This window comes from Furipterus horrens, unplaced genomic scaffold (assembly GCF_987537825.1).
Source record: "Furipterus horrens unplaced genomic scaffold, mFurHor1.1.pri manual_scaffold_17, whole genome shotgun sequence".
NCBI classification, from domain to species: domain Eukaryota; kingdom Metazoa; phylum Chordata; class Mammalia; order Chiroptera; family Furipteridae; genus Furipterus; species Furipterus horrens.
In genome coordinates, this window is record NW_028327187.1 from 14,006,753 (window position 1) to 14,030,442 (window position 23,690).

A 23,690-nucleotide genomic window follows, 5' to 3' on the forward strand; every position below is an offset into this window, starting at 1 on the left:
ATTTGCAAATATTTTGTTCCATTCTGTAGGTTGTCTTTTCACTCCTTTAATAGTGTCCTTTAAAGTACAAAATATTTATTTTTAATGAAGTCCAGGTTATATATTTTTATTGGGTTGCTTATGCTTTAGGTATCATATCTAAGAAACCTTTCACTAATCCAAAGTCACACAGATTTACTAGCAGCGTTTTGATGCAGTGGGTCACTTCCTCTTCTGGTAACACTTTAGTCACTTGGCCCCTAAGGCACTATTTTTTCCTAGTTTTTATTTAAGTCACTGTCTGTTTCTTTTCAGTCTCTTTTCATGGATTCTCTCTTCCCTGTTGTCTTAATGTTGGCATGACTTTGGGTTCAGTTGTGGGACCCCTCCTCTTTTTTCTGTCCACACCCACATCTTGAATTAACATTTCTAGTCTCATGGCTTTAAATACCATCTATATACTAATGACACCTAATTTTATATTTCCAGCTTACACTTTCCTCCTGAACTCCAGAGGACACAATTGCCTCTCATTGGTATCTCCATTTGCTTGTGTAACAGTTTTATTACATTGAACTGATCCCTAACCAGCCTCATAGTTTCCTTGAACTGGAAACTTCCCCATCTCAATTAATGGTTATCCTAATCATTAGTAAAATATCGTCGTCGTCGTCGGCAGCCGTCCGTCTCAAGAGACGATGGTGTAGCTTCTTCAGAGTCTATCTGCACCGCCGAGAATGGCTGTGCAGTCTGACTCGGGAGTGACATGGTATCTGTCTCCTCCCGTGTTGAATCGACATCTTGCGATGACGCTGAAGCTACAGAGCCTGGGCAGGGTAATATGGAGGGTCTGCTGTTGCCCATGCAGCAGACCCCCCCCTCTCTTCGCAGCTGAAGGGTCCAAGGGAAAGACGGAGTCGATACAGCTTGGGTTCAGGTGCGCCGCAGGAGTTGCCGGTGTTGACTACAACGTCAAACCGCCTTAGGGACTCCGGCTCCGGATTTTCTGTCAGGGTTTACTCCCTTAGCCTTTCCCCTGAAGAGGTATGCCGCAAGGCAGCGGAGGTTTTTTGGAGTCAGAGTTTTCCTTCTCTGATGTACCCTGACTGGAAGATCGAACCAGCGACACTTAGCTCGCAGGCCGACGCTCAATCCACTGAGCTAAACCAGCCAGGGCATTAGTAAAATATATATATATATATATATATATATATATATATATATATATATATATATATACAAAATAATTGTTTTAACTGGTAAGTCAGATAATGGCACTACTTTGCAGTACGAAACCTGCTGAGAATCCCCTATTGAACTTGGGGTTAAAAGCCAGTCACTGCAATGACTTATAAGGCCCTATATTTACTAGCCTCCCTTTATTTTGCCGAACTTCATGCCTAAAGGCTCTCCTTGGATCTCTGACTCCAGCCACACTGGCCCCCATGATGTTCCCAGAACTGACAAGCTACTGTCCTCAAAGTATTTGCATAGCATGTTCCTTAGGCTCACTCTTGCATATCCTAGCTCATGGTATCCCTCTTTCACATCCTTCATATATCCTATGTGTTTGCTCAAAAATGACCTTCACATTGAGACTATAGGGGAAGACACATCATTTTCTCTCTACCCTTGTGAGTTCTTGGTTGAGACCTCTGTGATAAAAGATAGATTAACAAGATAAAACAAAGTAGACATATATTAACATGTATACCTCCTGTATACATGGGAGAGACCCAGGGAGAGTAACTTTCTGAGGTACTTAGAATACCATCCTAATAGGAAGAGGGGAGGGAGATAGGGGTCACTTACAGGATAGCAAATGACTTTTAAGAAAGATGAGTGGGCCCTTAGAAGAATAGATGGGAGGCATGAATGTTCGTGACAGAGTTTGTCTGGTTGTAGTGTTCCCTTCTAGCTTCTTCCTCTGTGATAAGAATCGCTTTTCTGTGATTGCTCAAACTCCCTGGGAAGGGATTTATTACAATTGAGTTCCTTTTGGAGGCTCTGACTTTAGATAAATAAAGGGAGTTCAGAGAAAGCCTCTCCCTAAATTTGTTATTTTTCAAAAGCCTTCAGCTGAGCAGAATCAAAATACCCAAGTGGCATATTTTGAAGTGGCATATTCTGCTACCCTTCAAGAACTTCCCTGATCACTTTATTTAATTTTGCAACTGGTTCCCATACCAGAACTCCAGATCCCCTTTGACCTGCAAGTGTATTTGCCCCCTTGACCTTTATCGGGTTCTAATGGTATATAATTTACTTATGTTGGTGCTCCCTCCTCCCACCTAGAATGCAAGTTCTGTGAAGACAAGCATTCTTGGTTCTTTTGTTTAACGGTGGCATATAATTGACACCAATAAATATTTTTTTAGTAAATACCAAATGGCAGTGTATACCTATCATAATTAAAACAATTGAATATTTGGTTCAAGAAGTGACTGAAGCATCAATATAGGAATATTGAAAGCTCAAATATTATGAGGACCAATTTTATATTAGCAAAAAAAAAAAAAAAACCTAAAATTAAAAATTTCATCTTCCCACTATTTACTCAAATCAATTCCACATGGGATAAAGAGGTAGAGTATAAAATATGAACCATAAAATCCCATTGATCCAGAGAGGGACATATACTTAATCTTTTGTTAAGGAAGAAACACAAGTTGCAGAAGCTTGCTTTTATAGAATGAGCTCATACTTGCACAAACAAAAACAAGGCAGAAAAGGAAAAAACCTCCCATGTGTACCTGCATGAGTTAGCAGGTTTTTCTATCAGCAGGGAAAACAGTGTGGACAGATTAAGTACGGGGTTTTTGGTAATGGTTGAGGATGGGTATGTTGACTGACTAAGAATATTTTTCTATATATAGTTGTGCATTGTTTCAAATATTAGAATAACCAAGTTGTGTCTTTTAATTAAAATTTTACACAGATATTTTTAACGAAGGTAACCTTAGCTCCTACCATGTTAAACAAATTAAAGTCTTGAGCTTCCCAATCTGTAAAAAGGGATAATTCCTAGCCTTATGACTGGTAATGACAATTATGATAATGACAATTATTAACACTTACTGAGTTCTCACTGACATTTCAGGCACGGCACTAAGAGCTTTTAGGTGGTTATACTCATTTAATCTGCATAATAAAACTCATGACAGGTAATGTTATTACTTCTGCTTCAGTGATCTGTCAAGAGAATTAAGTCAGCCAACACTCATGAAAATACTGCTATAAACTGAACACAACTTAGAAATGAAAGTAATTACATCATCTTACTATTCAGTCACACAGCTGACAAAATAAATTTACTGATAACTTCAGTCCTTGAGAACTTGTATATATACCTACCTGTCTGCATATAAGCACTCTGAACAATCCAAGCCATTAGTTAATCTTAATCACCACTATAGTGTCACCATGTTGTTCAGTCTGGTAGTCACTAGCCATAGGTGTCTACCAGCACTTTAAATTTGGGCAGTCCAAATGGAGATGTGCTGTAAGTGTAAAATGCACATCAGATTTTAAGCATTTAGTGTGAAAAAGAAAGGAAAATATTTGATCGATATGCTTTCTATCTTGATTACCCGTGGAAGTTATAACACTTTGGAAGTATCCAAGTAAATAAAATAGCTTGCTAAAATTATTTCAACCTGTCCCCTTTGTATTTTTTAAATGTGGCTGTAGAAAACTTAAAATTACATGTGTGGCTCTACATACCTTTTAAAAAAATTATAAAAGTAACTTTAATTCAGTCATTTTCAACATGCCAGTTCAGAATAACTGCATTTCCAGGACTTGTGCCACACTTACATATTTTAAAATTAAAAATCAAAGACTTGATTTCATCCTAGAACATTCATTGCTTCTGAGTTGGTGCATCACAATATGACACATTATATATAAGAAGGTCTTTCCTAGGGACCAGTTTCAGTGTATTGTGGTCTGTGTGAATACCTTGTATAACAGATGTTCTGAGTAAGAGTTCCACATTGAAAACTATTTTTATTAGCTTTTCTATTTTCTTACTTTTGAATTCTTCATTTATCTTTATTCTGGCTGCTTCTAATGCTCTGGTATCATTTTTAAAAACTTGTTGTCTGGTCCTGTGCAATGTTTTAAAGAGCTGTAAAACCTTGGCCATCTGACCCATGTCTCTCCTCACTATGGCAGTTACTTCTCCAGTGGTCTCTCTACATACATTTTTATTGGCTAGTACTGCTTTCTACCAAATTGTTTCTAGTGAGTTTGGTTTTCATGTGGCTACTAGGGCATTCTTTGGTCAATGGAACCTCAGTTCTAAAGCATATTTACCCAGTGCTCTTCTCAGAACATAGTTGAAACAACCTGGAGTGAAAGGAATGGTTGGGGTGGCAAGATGGTAAATGGGGTAAAAACCCCAAAGCAAGATGTAAACATTTTTTTTAGTTTCAGAGTTTATAGATAGCATTTATTGATTGTGATGACCCTTTGTGTTTCTCATGGGAACAAAATGGGCCAACCAATGAGAAAATAGCTTTGTGAATTGTGAACTGGCATAAAAAGATGAGGGATGGTTACAACATTGTTTCTAGGTCTACCTAGGCACCTAACTAAACAATTTACACATGTGTTTTCTTGCTGAGATTCTGCATTCCAGGCTGTTAGCACCAGGCATAAGCTCCTTAGAGGCTCCACTTCACTCCCAAACAGACTGGTGACATGCTGGTAAAAAGAATTGTCATTAAACCCTGTACATATGTATATGACTATATATGTGTATATATGTGTATGTGTGTGTGTGTCTGTATATATATTTCCTATTGGTTCTGCATCTCTGGAAAACTCTGACCCTGGCAAAACACATTAGCCAACCTGTACCATCAGACTGGCCACCTTTTACATACAGTGATGCATACAATGAGAGCAAGGGGTGCAATATAAATCAGCAGTGATTAAATATAGAGAAGACAATTTAGAATGCTACTGTAAAAAGAATTGATGACAATCTAAATGGGTGCATTTGGTGGAGAAATAATTCATAGGAGAAATATAAAAACTATGTGAAAAGCATAATTTATAAGGTGTGTATAATTCTAAGTTATCGTGCTTCCCCACATGCTTAATTGAGGTTTGCATAATGACTGAGACAAAAAACAATCAAGTTTTTTTTTTTTTTTACTTTAGAAAAAGCAATTCGCTTATACTACCTTTGAGGCTAAATAAAATCAGGTGTGGCCTTATTATAAAGTTGTCATTTGTCTTAAAGGTGGTCTCCATTGGGAGTAAAAAAAGATTGAATCCATAATATTTTAATCTATCGCTGTTGATGTGCATAAGTCACACACTTCTATATTGAGTGTTTGCATATTGATTGTAGCTTGACCTTAACAATTTATCACATAGTGTCATACCGTCACCCTCCGTGATTGATGTTACAGCGAAAGATATAGAAGCAATTTCATTATAGTCTCCATGTTTCTGGGTTTCATAAATAAGCAGTCAAAATCTACTGCAGGCCATGAGATGTTTTAGTTTGCATATGTGTATTATCATTTTAGTTCCATACTGTAGCTTCTGTTCATTATCTGTAGAGTCATTTTTCATTTTCAGAAGCAGTTCCTATAGGAAACCATTTTAATGATCATTAAATGAGGAGAAAACTTGCAAAGAGAAGGTAAAGTTAGTTAAATGCCCTTTCTCCCCAGCAATATAAATAAATTGAATGAATTAATGAATAATGCAAATGATGCTCTGTACACAGATATACACAGATAAGGTTTACAAATATTTATAGAATTAACCAATAAGCATGTAAACTGTAAATTAATGGCAAAGTGCAGTAAGTATATGCTTAAGGAATAAATAAGTAGGTTAAGATTGTGGAAGATACAGATTTTAAGACTATGCCGGTGACCTCAATCAACTTAAAATTTAAGAGGGGCGATAAGATATAGAAAAAATAATAATTCTGGAAAAAAATAATTTTGGAATGGGAGCTAATACTTTTCCCTTCTCTTCACATGCTAAATGTCAAATGAATAGTACTAGAAGTGCTGGAGTGAAGAAAAATATATTTGTTAGTGCCTGTCCCGTTACTCAAATGGTTGGCCCAGAGAAGGGTAGGATGGTCTCAGGCCAACTGTAAATTTCTCTCTGCCTTGGTATGACAGGCCTTGCGCATATGACACTTCTGGCCCTGCCTTGCTGCCTGTTTTAACATTGCTCTCAACACTGAACTCTCACAACCCACTCATATCCATTACATTTCTGCTCATATTAACCCTTTTCTCCAGTTTGCCTTGGATTAAAGTCTCTTTCCCTGAATTTACCACATGCTTACATTTTAGCAGGTCTCTTTTCTCCTCTACATTTCAGGATCTTCATCTACACAATGTGTAATAATAATACTTACCCTACCTATTGATAAGATTGTTATGAGAATTAGGTGAGATAATGTGAATAAATGTTTTATGTACCGTAAAATAAAAATAAACATACACACAATTGAAAACTGATATATTAGAAGTAGTAATAATAGTGAACAATAATAGCCTATATATTATTGTACTAAGATTGAGAGGTATGGTGAGTTGAATAGTGTCCCCTCAAAATTCATGTCCACCCAGAACCTCAAAATGTGGTCTGATTTGAAAACAGTGCATCTTGATTTAAGGATCTTGAAATGAAATCATCCTGAATTTAAGGTAGGCCCAATATCCAAAGCCTGGTATCTTTATAAGAGAGGGAGAGTTGGACACAGAGACACAGGGAAGAAGGCCATGTAAAGATGGAGGCAGAGACAGGAGTGATGAACCTTCAAGCCAAGAAATGCCAAGGACTGCTGAGTGCCACTAAAAGCTAGGTAGTGAAGGAAGAAAGCTCCCCTAGAGCCTTCAGAGGGCTCATGGCCCTGCCTGCATTTTTAATTTCACACTTATAGTTTCCAGAATTATGAGACAATAAATTTATGTTGTTGTAAGTCATCCAGTTTTGATAATTTGACACGACTGGTAATATTCTGGCTAAGCTTGCTGCCCCAAATCTAGTAAGAAGAAACTGGGCAATAGCCTATTCATCATTTATAGCTGGAGTTAGTGAATCGTGATCTAGGATATTCCTAAGGTTTTTTAAAAGTATTATTCTGAGCCTCCATAATGCTCTGTTTAACAGCACTTAGTTAGGAAATGGTCACTTTTTCTCCAGTCCTGGCATAGGAGAGCTGCTGCTTGGTTGAGATTGGTTCACAATGGATTTCTGGAGGTCACATGGAGAATCTGGGCTCTGAAATGACAAAAGACATGTATTTCAGAGTTAGGATCTTACTTATCCTTTCTGTTCTAGACCACTGGACATGTGGTGACACTGACACTGACACTACAACCACAGAGTCAGGCCCCTGAGATATGGCACAAAGAGAGGTCAGAATTGTTACCCTCTGGATGACATCTTCAAATCATCAAACCTTAAGGATTTTCTGATTGTCACCACATTGGTCTGGTTGTTAGGACATATGCCTTTAGCCCTGCCTCTGACTTTAACATGCTGCATGCCTTTGGGTATGTGGCTATGTTATTTTCAGGACCTCAGTTTCTTCGTTGATAATATGAAAGGGAAGATTTGGACTAGGTGACCTTTAAAGGCTTCTCAGAGGTCAGACATGCTAAACTGTGATTCCAGCTGATTTCATCTATTTTCATGGGCCCTTTTGGAGTTATGCTGGTGAAGAACTCATCCTCAAGCTTATTAAATGCACAAATGAATAAGCCAACCCCCCCCAAAATACAGGCATGTTAAATCTGTGGCTTTCAAAAGTCCAAGAAAAAAGAAATAATATGGATGGATATCAGATCCCACCCCTCTACTGTCATTTATTGTTTTTCTGTTTTTACCAATAGTATAGGATAAATCTTTTAGAATGAAATCTGAAAGAGTTGGATGAACACACTGTGACATCACAGCTTATCAGTATTGAGAAGAATAATTCTGTAATTGGTAAAATTAAGCTGCAAGTTTTCTAAGATGGTACTTTTAAAAATGCATTGTTTTCTGCCCCCTTGTGGAACATTTTGTGTACTGCAGCAATCTAAGTCAGGCATCCCTTGCAAAACAGGTTTCCCTGTACAAGCCCAAAGTCCATTCTGTATGTTTCCAGATTATTTTGTTATAATTTTTTATTTTATCACTCCATTTAAAACAAACATATTTATGCACAACTTTCAGAATTCCTTGGGGATTTCTAAAATGTTTTTCTAAGAGAAACCAGTCTGAAAGACTAACTACTATAAAATGTAAAACTTTTACAGTCCCCAACCTGGCCAAGACTTATTTCGACTGTGCATAATTTAACACATCAGCAGTCACAAAACTATTTATGTACTATAATTTTTAAAGGAAATAAGTACGTTCTGATCCTAAAATATATGTTGATTAGGGAAAATTTTTAAAGTACAAAAAGGTATAAAGAAGAAAAAACATAAATATTTCCAATAACGACTATTGACTCTTTCAATTGCTTTATTCCAGGTTATTTTTCTGAACATGCAGCAGGTTCTCAGACTATGTTGTTTTGTTCAACCTTGTTTCATTATAACACCAGTGGTGAAAAAAATTGATTCCCAGCTGGGTCCACTGTCTGAGTGGTTGGCATGTTCTACTCATTGCTGTGTGGGTTTTCTCTAGAGACTCCAGTGTCTTCCCACATGCCACAGATACGCACATTGGCTTAACTGGCGTATCTACATTGTCCCAGTCTGAGTGTGAGTGTGTGTTTATGTCCCTGCTATGGAAGGGTGTCCTCTTCAGGGTGAGTCACTTCTTGCACCCTGAGCTACCAAGATAGGCTCCAGCCACCCATGATCCTAAAGTGGAATAACCAGGTTGGAAAATAATGATCTGACTTGTTTTTATATATCTTTCTTAAATGGATATATAGCTCACATTCATTTCAGTGTTTAATATTAGAAGTGTTTTAGCTCTTTATTTAGAAGTTTAGCGATGTTTTTGTGATCAGAAATATGCCATAAGAACTTAACTCTTGTTTATGTCACTTAACTTACGGTAAAATTGGTTTTATTATATGTAATTTTGCTTAAGTTGTAGTTTTCAAGAACCTATTGACAACGTTAAGTGAGGATTTACTGTATTTACCGTTGTTACTTATAGTAAGTGATTAGTAAACAGTTGCTGAATATGTAGGAATATATATAAGCATTTCCTCTTTTCATTAAATGTCCTTTGTAAACATAATTTTAACCACTTAAAAGATTCACTTAAATTAATGTGTAGGCACATTTCTTTGTTTTTATGGTACATGATAAATCTTCATAAGCTATTTTTCAGAAGGTTTGTACCACTTAACATCCGCACTAGAATATAGTTATCCTTCTCACTGAACCCTTGCCAAAACTGAATATTATTCTTTATGTTTTTACTAAATTAAAGGGTGGAAATGTATCTTAGAACTGTCTGTACTTTCATTCATCCATATATGTGTATATACACATACATACACACATGCATGTGGGCATGTATATACATATATACAATATACATAAAGAGAGAAAGGTGATGATTAACATTTTAGTTTTGTCTTTATTATGCTCAAGTTTTAGTTTTCTACATAACCAAACATCTATATTTTCATTTCTTCCATTGCTTTTAAACTTTAAAAGTATTACCATCAGCAATTTGTTAATAACTTCCATTTTTATGGTTTGATTTTTCAAAAATCACTCTTATGTAGTATGAGCCATCCTAGAAACTTCAGATGACGCATTCTTTAGATATACAGTAAATACACATTTAAACTGAACATGTTTCAGGGAAAAATCAATTTCTTCATTGGGTCAAATGTTACCATAGATTATTTAAAAAGTTGGTTACTAAAAATAATATTTTCTTAGAAAACATCAAGGTACTTAAGCTAATTGTTTAAAAGTTGTACAGCCTGACTGGCATTTCTTTTTTTTTATTGACATTTCTTAAAGTCATTTGTTTTAACTCCATTTTTTAAACAGTTTATTTGTTTGTTTATTTATTTATTTTTAGAGAGAGAAGAAAAGAGAAAGAGGGGGAGAGAAACATCACTGTGTGGTTGCCTCTCACTCACACCCCCAACTGGGGACCTGACGTGCAACCTAGTCCTGTGCCCTGACTGGGAATTGAACCAGAGACACTTGGTTCGCAGGCCGACGCTCAATCCACTGAGCCACACCAGCCAGGGTTTATTGGTATTTCTTAAACGTAGCTGGTATTATTTAGATTCTTCCTAAATTGGCATGAAATATAAAACTACAACAAGAATTTGGAACCTGTATCCATTCAGTTTCAGTGATGAAGCAAACACATGAGCCTCAAGAAACTTTTAAGACACTTTCTTCATTTCCAAGTTTTTTTAAGTGTATGAGAATGTAGATAATGACTAGCAAATAAAATATTGCTCATAAAGGAAGTTATTTGAGAATTTCCAAAATGATCAAGTATTTTGGTTCATAACTCCATATATGTTACTTTGACATTCTCCAAGATGCAGGGAAACATGATAGATTGCCAGTTCATGTGGAATTCAGTTTTTTAGGTGAGGTTTGAGACCCAATATTTCAGAGATTTCTGTACATTGACTCTTGTTTTCATTAGGTAAGTTCATCAATAAGGAGAAAGTGCCTTATGGTATATTTTGCTGAACATAAAAAGGATTAGAGTATGACATTTGCTCAAGCAAAATGCAGTAATATTGAGCACTTATTATGTGTCAAGTTCTATGGTAAATTTATATATGTCAGCTTTTAAACCTCATGTAGCAACTGTATGAAATAGTTACTATTATTATTATTATTTAACAGATGGGAAAAACACAGCATGAAGTTGTTAATTGCCTTTTCTGAGATCACACTATTGGTAAAAGCCAATGTTCAAACCTTGGTCTGTGTGATGCCACCCGTTTTAGGCCTTTACCATCCGTCAGCCATTGCTGGGATGAACATCAGTGAGCCAGATTAGACCTGCTACAGGAGAGAGAAAGTTTTCATAGAGGTCTTGAAGGTGCAACTTGAATAGATAGAGAAAAAAGAGGAGAGTATTTTGGACAGAGGGCAAACAGTGAGCAAAAGTAGAGATGTATGAATAGGTAAAAAGGGGAAGTAAAAAAGTCAAAGAACTTTTATTTTGCTGTATGCTAATTATTTTACTGTTTTCAAAGCAATTCTGTGATTGTATTCACAATTTTAAAAACATGCAAAACTACAAAAGGAAATTTAAATTACGTATAACCTCACCTCTCAGAAATATATAAATATGGATTTTAATAGTATCATAATACATATAGAAAGTTATGTGTTTTCAACTTAATATATAATTCATATTTTCTATTCCTACTATATTAATTATTGCTTATTTTTGTTACCAATCTAATTGACATGTTACAGATTTATAATGAAAGCATCCACAGACGTGGTTTATTTTTATTTTTTCTTGCAATGCTAACATGATTAGTTATTCATCAAGGATTTTCACCCTGAAAGACTCTGAAACAGTCACCGAGAGTATTCTCTTTTGCTTATAGTATTGCATCTGGTACTCCTTTGTGAATTCTCTAATTTAATCTGTTTGTTGTAGGTAGATTTTTTTGTTAGTTCACTCTGTTGTCATTTTTCTTTTAATAGACAGTTGTCACCCATTTTTACTATTTTCTTGATTCTGTGATCTTGCTTTAAGCTTGCTAATTTTAATGTTTTTTACAATTTCTTTTCTATTCTGATTTCTTGTGTTGTCCTGATTGTTTTTTCTTCATCACCCTCTAATTCTGCATGTTCTCATTCTTCACTGCTAAATAACCAAGAAGGTCAAGAAATATGTTCTATTTTATATGAAAAACTTATAATTATATCACAGAAAAATTCAGCAATGATATTTCATGAGAAAAACAGGTCTCTAAGCATTTTGCAGTAGACATTAATTAAGCTGGATTCTAATCTTTTGATCTTGTGTAAGAAACAGCATATTTAACTCACCGGCCCAGTGAGAAGTATAGGTGAAGCAAAATAATACTTCCAGTTTTTAGGATGGAAGAAGTGAAGTGAGGACCATAAAATGATTTGTATATGACCATCATATTTACTCTTTAACCCTTATGCATAATTTGTCAGTTTAGTCAAAAGAAAAGGTGTCCATTCTTTTCTCCATAGCATTGGGATGTAATTTTTTATTGCATGCATATTAAAGCCACAAATATTTAAATGTAATTTTTTTAAAGTGAAGTTTAAAAAGTCTTTATATATTTTGAATTCTTTTAGATCTATAGAGAAAAAGCAATATTTTCAGTGGTCCAGTTAAATTTTTTTTTCAAAATTGAAAACATTTAATTACAAAGAAAAGGTGAAAGTTTTCCAAGGCTTGGATGATGTCAGGCAACTACAGAATCACAATACAAATCCTTTGATGAATGTCTTTAAGAATACATCCTGAAGTCCTGCTTCTTTCTTACTGTTCTATTTCCCCAAAAGGAAAAGATGTTAAGAAATAATACAGTGGGTTCTTCACAAAACGCGTCAAATACTCTGCTTTGGCTTTGTCATCATTAGACCCAATATACTTACGCAAACTAAGTAAATATCAATAGGAACCATAGAATTCTTCCTTGTCACTTTAACTTTTGGGTTTGATATCTTAAAACATAAACTTTCTTATCCTGGGATCCCAGCCATGTATTTAAGATATTTTCAATACTGAAGCTTTCGATAAGTGCTTTCTATCATCACATTTCCTACAAAGTAACTGTGAAAAACTAGCAATTCCTGAAAAATTTTAGCCAATTGAAGGAAGTTCCATTTTGTGGGAGGACATCTGTACCTTCTGCCCTTTTAAATGATCCTGGAAAGCCACACCTGGCTTTGTGTACCAGAAGCCATCAGAGGAGATAGAGACCTGGCTTGCTGTATTTGTGGCTTTTGTGTTTCCTTTTGCCTGAGAATAATTTCATATTTTCTTTCTGGTTGATAATATGTAATTATTAGAATTGTATATTTATCTAGTTCAGATCTGCAAAGTTTTTCTGTAAGAGGCCAGGTAACAAATATTTTAGGCTTTGTGGAATATATATATATTCTGTCCAGAAGGTATCCAGCAATGTAATATGAAAAAGAGACATTTATTGAAGAAGATACAAGATACAAGAAACATTGCACATAGGACAGTAATGCCTCAGTCCCCTTCAAAGTAGGCACCTTGAGACCTCACACTGTTCTCCCAGTCACCATCGGCTGTCCCATTATATTTCCCTGAATCTCATTGATGGTCTGAAATCCTTTCCCTTTCAAAGGTGATTTTAGTTTCTGGAAAAGCCAGAAGTCGCAGGGCACCAAATCTTGGCTGTAGGGGGTCTGAGTCACCTGGGAAATTTGATATTTTGCCAAAAAACTCTGCACCAGATGTGATGCATGAGTGGGCGTGTTGTCATGATGAAGCTGCCAGTCACCAGTTGCCCATAGCTGTGGCCTTCTAAATCATCTGAATACTTTCCTTGGAGGAATGGTCAAGCTTAATGAAAAATTTGATACAGATTCATTGCTCTGTTTGCTCATTTATTTTGAATGCAACAGTCACACAGTACACATGTTCACTCGACAGCATGTACCACCTCCACTGACTAGTACAGTGAAGTTGTCATTGTTCACGCATGCGCGTTCCAGTCCACTCTCCTTGGCTGCTAGGTTACATGGATATTGCGTAAACTGTTCTTATATTAACAATGGCAAGACTTTTTTCAGATAGACCTCGTATTCTGTTGTAGCCACAGACAAAAAGTAACGAGTATAGCTGTGCTCCAATGAGTCATTTCAGAAACAAGCAAACTTAAAAACAATAATTGAAGGTGGAATTTAAAGATTTGTGATGTCTCCTTTTCCTATTCTTATTCATCATTGGTTTGCTGTAAAGCAAATAAAAAGGTAAATAAAATAGATTTTAAAAGGAATTAGAAGTGAAGTTTGGGATTTGTAACTTAGAGACTGCACTCACTGCTCTCTGCAGGACTCTGTTTACTGCTAGTGTGGTGCTCTATGATCCCAGTGCTGAATCCCAAGCCCTTATTCCCTATAACTCATGCTAATAAACACTGCTGATACAATTTTTTCTGTAGCTCTTACCCTGCTACATATTTATGTTCTAGATAAAATACTAGTAAACAAAGAGCACGGCCAAGATGGAGGCCTAGACTGACATGCTCCATCTCACTCCATAACTAAGAAGGAATACAACTACAGCAAAACCAAAAATAACCAGAAGTTCCAGAAAATAAAGCTACATGGAAGTCCAACGTATGAAGTTATAAAGAAGTGGTGCTTGTTTGGACAAAGGAGCGAAGCCGGGGCGGAGAGGTCAAGCTGTGCTGGTGGCGGCAGCTGTGGCAACAGTGATAGGATGGCGGTAAGCACAGACACCCATATTTAAGGGGAAGTTAGAAGTGCCTGGCAAGCACCCCCAGCTGCAGACCAAACCCATCAGCTCATGCTCCCAACGCCGCAGAAGGCAGACCCCCATTTCCTTGGACTGTGAGGGCCAGAGGGTGTGGGGATGGTGGAGGAGGCTTCCAGTCTCTTAGCAGAGAGTGAATGTCAGGAATCCATCTTGGACCCCTGCCCCCACACAAAACATCACAGTGTGGTGAGAAGGGTTGCCCAGTAGTGACAAGTGCATGGGGCTCTGCCTCCTATAGTGTAGGAGGTGTGACAGCCCCACCCAGGAAGCAAAGGTAAACACAAAACTGTCAGGATGGCACAGATCATGATAGAGATCCTGGTGACACAGCTGACCAGCCAGCAAATATCTAATCTGACGGCTCAGCAGATAGGAAATCTTTCTGAGGCACAGTTCAGAGCTTTGGTTATATGAATGCTTACAGACCTGACAGCAGATCTTAAACAAGATGGGGAAGGAATGAAGGCTAGTCCTGATGAAATGAACAAAAACACATATGAAACTAGTGGTGAGGGAAAGAAAACCAGGAATAAAATCAACAAATCAGAACATAGGGAAGGAATAAAGAGTCAACCAGTGCAGAAAGAGGAAACAAAAAGTGAGGAAAATGAGAGGCTTGGAAACCTATGGAGAAGCTATAAGCAGGCCAACATCTGAATCATAGGGTTGCCAGAAGGTGAAGAAAAAGAACTAGAAATTGAAAAGTTATGTGAAAAAAATAATGAAGCAGAACTTCTCTAACTTGGGGAAGGAAATAGACTTACAGGTCCAGGAAGCACAGAGAGTTCCAAAAAACTGGACCCAGGGAGAACCACACCAAGACACACTATAATCAAAATGTCAAAAATTAAGGATAAAGAGAGAATCTTAAAAGCAGCAAGAGAAAAAAAGAGAATTATGTACAAAGGGGTCCCAATTAGACTATAACCTGATTTCTCAAAAGAAAATCTGCAGAAAAGAAAGGACTGGCAAGAAATATTCAAAGTAATGAAAATCAAAAACCTACAACCATGATTACTCTATCCAGCGAAGCTGTCATTCAGAATAGAAGGGCAGAGAAAGTGCTTCCAGGACAAAGTAAAACTGAAGGAGTTCATCAGATCCAAACCACTGTTATATGAAATGTTAAATGGACTTGTTTAGGAGAAAGAGGATCAAAGCCATGAACATTAAAATGAAAACTGTATCACAACAACCAACAGCAGAAGCTAGGAAATCGAAACAAAGGCAAACTAAGTAAGGAACGAGAGTGGGAAAAGAATTATAGGTACGGGGAGCATTTTTGGGAGAGGTCAGCAGGGAGAGGGAAGGGGGGAACGGGAGGGAGATGGTATAGGAATTAAGAAGCATAGTAGGAGGGAGTGGAGTAGATAGGCAGATGTTGAGAAGAACTATATGCACAACCAATGGGCGTGGACTAAGGGGAGGCAACTGGAGGGAGGGGCATCACTGGGTGGAGGGGAACAAAGGGAAAATAAATTAGGACAAGTGTAACAGTATAATTAATAAAGCAAATTTTAAAACATACTAGTAAACAAGGAAATCTTTCTCCGTTAAGGCATCTGTGTCATTTTTTTCTCTTTCAGATGCCTTTTCACTTACCTCTCTGGCTTTTATGCCAAATGCTAATGGCATTTAGGCACATGACCATTGCCACATTAAACTTAGAGACATAAGCTAATGCTTTTTGCATGTTTATTGCTTCTCTTTGGCTACAATTGCCTGTCCACTGCAGTAGTTAAATAATTAGGCAGATATCAGGAGGGTCATTTCTTCATCACTTACTTAATTTCCTCTATAATGGTCTATAAACTTGACTATCATTTGCCTTTTTCTCTGCTTTTATAAAACAATGTTCTCATTTTCAAAAATGTTCTGAATAATTTAAAAGTTGTTTCAAAGTATGATATTTTCCCAAATGGCATTCCAAAAATTTGAGTTGGTTTTATAATTTTTACTACCTACAGGTCTAGTGTCTTAATTGACCTCCTTTAATAGATATATTTTGAGCACTTACTGTGGGCAAGGTATTATGTTAGCACTGTACCATACTAATATCTGCCATCCAACTAGAACAAGTAGATAAAAATTTGAGGCAAATATCAAAGGTACATTTTTAAGCTACCAACAAAACTGATTTAACATAGGATATTGTGCACAATTATCTGCATACCACACTCTATTTTCTGATTTACAGTACTAAAGGAGATTGAGGTTCAATGTTCCTGATGCCAAATATACTGATATAGTCTGAAAGAAACATTATCCAAATTAGTTATTGGTGTAGTGAGGATAGAAATATGAGTTTCTTCAGCACAGAATGACATACTTAAAACCTAATATTTTCTTAGACCAGAGTTGTGCCTATGTAGGAAACTATGTAGTTGAGATCACAGAGGACACATAATTTTATTCTCTTGATTGTTTTTATTTTAACACTATGAAATTAATACTTCTCCATCTGAGTATAAGATAATTTTTAATAATCTTTTTAACCACTGACTGATAAATGAGATACCATTCCCCTATTTTTAAAGTTCTGGGTGTGTCTATTTTTTAAAGAGTTTGTTTTTTAAGAACACTTATAGGTTCACAGCAAAATTGAGAGGAGAGTAGAGAGATTTCACATATATCCCTGCTCCCACACAGGCACAGACTCCCCCATTATCAGCATCTCCTACCAGAGTGGTACATTGTTACAACTGATGACCCTACATTGACACATCATCACCCCAAGTCCCTAGTTTACGTTGGGGTTCACTCTTGGTGTTGTACATTCTATTGTTTTGGACAAATGTGTAATAACATGTATCCACCAATATAGTATCATGCAGAGTAGTCTTACTTTCCTAAAAATCCTCTGTGTCACATCTTTACCCTTCTCCCACAACCCCTAGAATTACAGATCTTCTTTGTCATCATAGTTTTGCCTTTTCTAGGATGGCTTATAGTTGAAATCATACAGTGTTGTGTGTCTATTTTTCATTGTGTAAATTATGATACAATAAAATATCTACCTGTATCAAGATGTTCCCACTCTCAGCATTATTTTCTTAGGCCACATTCATACACATACTGAGTGAAACAGACATCATTATATATTTCATATTAAAGCTGACTATTTTAGTAGGTAGAAAGTACAACTATATATTGCTTGATGAGGAAAACATGACTTTATTTTTTATATTTTTATTTTTTTGATACCTACCAATGTTGAACCTTTTTTTCCCAGAGTTATTAGCAATTTGTTTTTCATCATTTGTGAATTATATATGTTACATTAGTTGCTCAATTTTGCATAAAGGGTTTTAACAACTTCTTAAGCATTTTATTAAGTTTTTAAAATAAGTTGCCATATTTATTACTTTCTTAATTTGTTTGCCTTTAATTGTCCTAGTTACATGTTGAAATTCAGAAGTTTTATGATTTATTCTAGTCATTTATATCAACATTACTTTCTGATTTCTCTCTGCTTTGAAACTGAGGCAGTCCTCCTGCCCTCACTTGAAAAAAACTTTTCTTCTCTATGTTATTCTACGATTTTACTGAATAATTAATTTCACATTTATGTTTGTATTCCAGCTGGAATTTATTTTGCTGCAAGAAATAATATGACTATGTAAATCATTCCCCCATTAGCTAAAAAACCATACCAGCATTATTTATTCCTTTCCCAGTGCTTTATGATGCCCTTCATCATATATTACATTTTACATATGACAAGATATTTTTCTGAATTATCTAGTAGAGTTTTCTACATTTTTTTCTCACACATGCCTACCAATACAAAATATTTGTTCATGAGCCATCAAGGTATGTATATTTATTTTTGTTATATACTTATACTACTGTCAAGTCATGTTAACACCAATAGTGATTTATAACTTGAGATCAAGTGGAAAAATATTTTCTAATATTGTGCATCCCATCTTGGGTGAATTTTTTGCATGTTATATACTGCTTATCACATGGCTTTTATTGTTTTAGCTTTATACCATGCTTAATTTTCCTGATATCTAGTGTTTCCCTTAGGATTATTCTTTCTTCAAACATTTATTTGATATTCACTTCTATATAAACAGGTATCATCTTGTAAAGTTTCCTGAAAAATATCGTTTGGACTGTAATTGTAGTTATATTCAATTTAAACTTTTTCCTTTGGCCATCTTTAGATCATCTTCTACTTCTTGGTCACCATATACCTTTTGTCATCTTTATGTCTCTTGGTAGAATTTTGAAAATTACTCTTACAAACGGTTAATGTTACTTAATTCTAGGCACTGTATGTACAAATTTTCTGTTAAGGAAATTTGATAGTTTCTTTTTTATCCAAATTATTTTTAACAGGTTACTGCAGATATTGGGTAACTATATAATTTTATCATCAAATCCGTTTTGTCTTTTAGAGTGAAAGAGGGCACTATTAATTGTAACACTGAACAGCAGGCATAAATGGGTCTCACCTGGGGACACCAGGCCACTTGTTAACTCTAAGAACCTAGAAAGCTTTTTACATTGGAGAATGCAAATGTAGACAGTTCTTGAAAAAACTCTCTGTGAAGGGGAGGAATAACACAGTGGTAGATGAAGGGCAGCACAGAATCAAATGATGCTCTATTTTTTTAATTGAACATGTTTACATTTTGAAAGGGAGAAATCAGTAAACAGAGATGTTCAAATGATATTCAAAGTGTGAGTAATTAATAAAGATAAGTCTGTGGAAAGGTCACAGCAGATAGGATATTTGGACCACAGAAGAACAAGTAAGCATTACACTCAGAAAACAAAAGGGAAAGATGGCTTTGTATGCAAATACATTTGCAGGTAAAGGCTAAGTAACTGATGTTAATTCCTATCACCCATGAAGACGTAGTGCACTGTATAATACTGAAAATACTGAAGAAATTTATCAAACATCATATGACACCTGTATTGCAAATGAGATTTAATATTTTTGTTTCTGTCACTATTTCAGTGAAAATTATTACTTATTAAAATAACCTTGTAAATATATATGCATGTTTTTGTTAGCCTCTATCTGTTTTTATTGTTATATTGTCATTTTACCATTTTTCACTGCCAGTTTTTTAGCCCCCTCAAGCCTTTCAAAGATACACTCCTAAAAGAGTTTACACATAAATAAGAGGCAGTACACTGGTTTTTATTTCATCTATATCACTTTAAGCCCTTGGCACTTGATTAACTCCATTTCTTAGATCGGTATGCATCGATTTTGCTATGTTAAGTTGTGTTATTTGTACATTCTGTATGGCACTTTGTTTGGTTTGGCAGTGCACATTGTGTTTAGCCTAGAATTCAGACACATCTGAGTGCATTTAGAAGACCTGTGAGGCACAACCTCTAAGGATCCATTTTTCATGAGGGACTATGAAGTCTTCTTGGAAGGAATTCATCCTAATGCAAGGCAGATTTCAGGTACACAACTGTTTCAAGGACCCTGGGTCAGTTGACAATCTGAGTGATAGAAAAGATACTGTACGCAGCTTCATCCTTTCCTGCTGGGGCCTCATCTAGAGCCTCTACCACCTCAAAGAGCCCACTCTTTTCTCCCATGTGCACTCACCATGTACTCCAAACCCTGTGCTTCAGTCCTTCCTTCCCCTTCCACTAGTCCAGCAGTTCCTGCCCTATGCCATGTTTTTCTAAGGCTTTGGTTAGACAGAAGTGACAGGAGACACTAAAAGCTTATGCTAGTCATCACCCTCATACTTTTAGAACGTAGCCTATGAAACACCCTACTACAAGATATCGTTTCCTTTTTTTAAAGATTTTATTTATTTACTTTTTTTTCGAGAGAGGGAGAAAGAGATGGAGAGGAACATCAATGTGGAAGAGATACATGGATTGGTTGTCTCGCGCGCACCCCCAACTGGGGACCTGGCCCACAATCCAGGCATGTGCCCTGACTGGGAATTGAACCGGTGACCTTTTGGTTCACAAGCTGGCACTCCATTGAGCCACACCAGCCAGGGCAAGACAATGTTTCTTAATCAAGTTTTCCTCTAATGTCAAATATTCATTTACCATCTTCACAGTTTTGCCCATACCTGTTGCAGCACTGTATTATCATTTACTTAACATTTTTCTTGGAATCAACTCATGGCTAACGTCTCCACTTACTTAATTTTGTCCTAGGAAGTAATACTCATTAAATCGGAGTTTCGATGTGCTAGGTATAGTTTTAGAATATGTATAAATATATATAATATACTTACAAAGGCATACTACTATAAAAAAGTAACATAACAAACTAACAGGAAAATATTTAGAGAAGGCATGTTTTCCATTTCAAATAAGCTGATGGTATGGGAGCTGCATATTTCATTTACTAATGGCAACAAGGGTTTCTCTTTCCTTGCTTGTTCTATCACCTACCTTTCCTCCTAAGTGACTAGACTTGATAGAGCATGTTTGTATTTTGAACTAAGCCATTTTAAAGCCTTTCTTAGCATTAACAAATAGCCATTTTCATAAAGAAATGAGTGGTTAGCATCACCTCATTTTATCTAAAAGTCAAAATGATATGCTGTAAAACAGTATCCCAGCAGGTATTTTGAAGGATTATTTGTTAAGGATAATCTATTGATTCTGGAGCATTTCAAAGGAAAGGATCAGATATCATATTTCTTAAGGTTTTAAAAATAAGCAAAATTGATGCTTGGAATTGAAAAGGGAAAGTGTTATTACAAGTAGATTTTCTTGGGCAACTGATAATAACGAGGATATGGACATCCAAGACTATTTGGCCATACAAAACCTTCAACAAAATCCTTATTGTAAGTCATTGTACAGACTTTTCCAGAGTGTCACCAAACACATGAAGGCCATTTCTAACCACTTAATCCAAAATATTGAATCATAGTAATATAGATGTGGTGTTAAGATATATTAGCTATTAGAATTTACAGGGTGGCCTTACAAATTTCAGGACAGAGATAAAGATGTATTGAGTTATTCTCCCTTTCTGGGGAGAGAGCATGATACCGTCTAAAAGTTTTGAATATGAAACTTAATAACCATGCTATCATAAATCAATTTAGCATTGTGTACCTCAGGTTTATTGGTTATAAAATGGAGCAGTAATGATTTTTCTCTAGGTATTTGGTAACATACTGAGATGAGAGTATGTATATTCAACAGTTCTGTAAAGTGTTACACATCTATAAATTTTCAATGTTATGATATTATTATTTAGCTTTTCTCTGGATATTGTAAATTTTCAAATTTTGGAAAAGAAGTATTTGCCCCCATGCTTCTGATGAAGGCAGTTATAAATCTTAGGAGGAATGATGGTCACATTGATATGTTCTATTTTTAAACTTGGTTTCTGATTTTCTTCTTCTAAACTAAATTTTATTTGCATTATTTTGGACAGTGGCTTAGTTTTCTGGAACCCTGATGTTTACTTAGGCACTTGATAGATGTGTTAAAGTTGCATTAACTACTTTGGAGAGAGAAGCGCCACAGACTGGTTATTTAAAGAAAGTAAAAGACTTGATTTACCCATAATATAATCTTATCTGCATTGTAATTAACTATACACATCATAGTTTTTTCCAAGGAAACTTGCCATAGCTATGCATTCAGACCTACTGACCTATTTTAACCAACTCTCATTTCTATCTGATTTTTAAAGACTGTTTTTTGTTGTTGTTGTTGTTATGGAGCAAAGACTACATAATTTCATTTATTCAATAAAAATTTATTGCTCCCTACCCTGGGAAGGGACTGTGCCATGTGCTAAAGATTCAAAGGTGAATATAATGAAATGCTTGCCTTCAAAAAAGTCAAGATATAGTCATAAAGTCATGAACAATTCTAGTGCATTATGTTCAGGGGAATGAAAATGAATCACTGCTGCTGTAGGAAAATGGAAGCCTAGGACACTCAATATAGGCCTGTTCGGAAGGCTCATTAGATGAGGTGTGATCTGGACTTTGTCACTCATTTATTCACTCACTCGGCAAACGTGCATGGAATAGTCTACTCTGTATGTGCCAAGCATTGTTCTAGGCACTTAAGTTATATGGTGAGCAAGATCAGGGGTCATTCCTGCCCTCTTAGCACTTATACTCTATTAGGAGAGACAAACAATGAGATAATCACTCAAATAAATATAAAATTACAGCCATGGTAATTGATGCAAAGTAGAAGTACCTAGTTGTAGGAGAGCTCATAATAGGCATATTTGTTCTAGTTTCTGGTTAGGTTGGAGGAAGGCTTCCCTCAGAAAGTAACTGAGATTGAAGAATGAATAAGAATTGACTGGTGTAGGTTGGGCTATAGGCTAATTCCAAAAAGAAGGAATAGCATGTTTGGGAGGAAATATAGCCATTGGGATTTTTTGAGCAGCACCAATAAATACTAATTCTTTTTACTTTCTAGGTTTTGAGTAAATTCAGGAGGAAAAGACAAAAGGAGTAGGACATACAGAGGTCAAAGTACTGTCTTTACTAATGACAGAGTTGTTAGTGGAGAATACTACCTAGGTGTGAGAACCAAATTCACTTCCTGTTATTGAATATCAGAAGCAGTCATATTTACCTGCCTAGTTACAAAAGATTGTAGACTACTTATGGTCTCCACAGAAGAGAGCAACCTTCTGTGAAATTTATAACATGAAGAAATAGGATGGTTTGAACATTATATAGGATGAGTGGAAAGACTATGTAGAAGGGGGAGGCTGAAGATAAAGGAAGTGGAGATGAATGATAAATCAAGGTACTGGAGAAAGGGATTGGACTACTTTGAGGCAAGCCAGGGTACAGGACACAGAGTTTAAGGAGGCACTCAGTCTTAGCATTGTGCAAATACAGCGTTTGCCCTTGAAAATGAGTGCTCTTTAAATCTTGTGTCCTGGGTGCCTCTCTTGCCTTATTCTAGTTCTGGTCCTGCTGAAGGGCATGAAATTTAAGCCACAGGGGAGGCACTGGCCTTGAGAAAGAACCAAGATAGTTTATTCTCTGAGACTGGAAGAATGATGTGGGAATGGAAATATATGCAGATAATGGAATAATGTACAGGAAGTTAAGAGATAATACATGGGATGAGCTCACGTTTCTTGATAATGAACTAGGAAACAAATCAACAACTTAAAAATGAGTATGGAATTTGAGAGTTGTGAATATCAGAACATGGTAAAAAAAGGAGGGAGGGGTACTCACAAGCAGTACTGAGGACCTTGTTAAGACTGGAGATCAGTCTGTACCATTGCTTGGTCATCTCCACTTGTG

General features: G+C 36.1%; 1 pseudogene; it reads right to left on the bottom strand.

Moving 5' to 3' along the window:
* Positions 1 to 3,841: 3,841 nt before the first annotated feature.
* On the bottom strand, positions 3,842 to 4,144 carry LOC149990576 (complex III assembly factor LYRM7 pseudogene; annotated as a pseudogene).
* Positions 4,145 to 23,690: the final 19,546 nt, after the last annotated feature.